Source organism: Melampsora larici-populina, assembly GCF_000204055.1.
Source record: "Melampsora larici-populina 98AG31 unplaced genomic scaffold MELLAscaffold_28, whole genome shotgun sequence".
NCBI classification, from domain to species: domain Eukaryota; kingdom Fungi; phylum Basidiomycota; class Pucciniomycetes; order Pucciniales; family Melampsoraceae; genus Melampsora; species Melampsora laricis-populina.
In genome coordinates, this window is record NW_006768792.1 from 1003124 (window position 1) to 1003374 (window position 251).

Below are 251 nucleotides of genomic sequence, written 5' to 3' on the forward strand. Positions count from 1 at the left end.
CAGGAGCTCCAGTCGATCGACTGGAGCAGTCCGTGGCTCCAGCCAATCAACTGGGGACACTGGGAGCCCCAGTCAATCGGCTGAAGCAGTCAGTGGGTCCAGAAAATGGACTGGAGAGAGGGACCACCGAAGGCTAGGTGGTCTCTCTATCAAAGTTTGACCATAAGCTTGCAGTGGCCAGGGTAGGAGCTACAGTTTTTTTCAGTCGATCGACTGGAGAGATGGACCACCTAAGGCTAGGTAGTCTACCT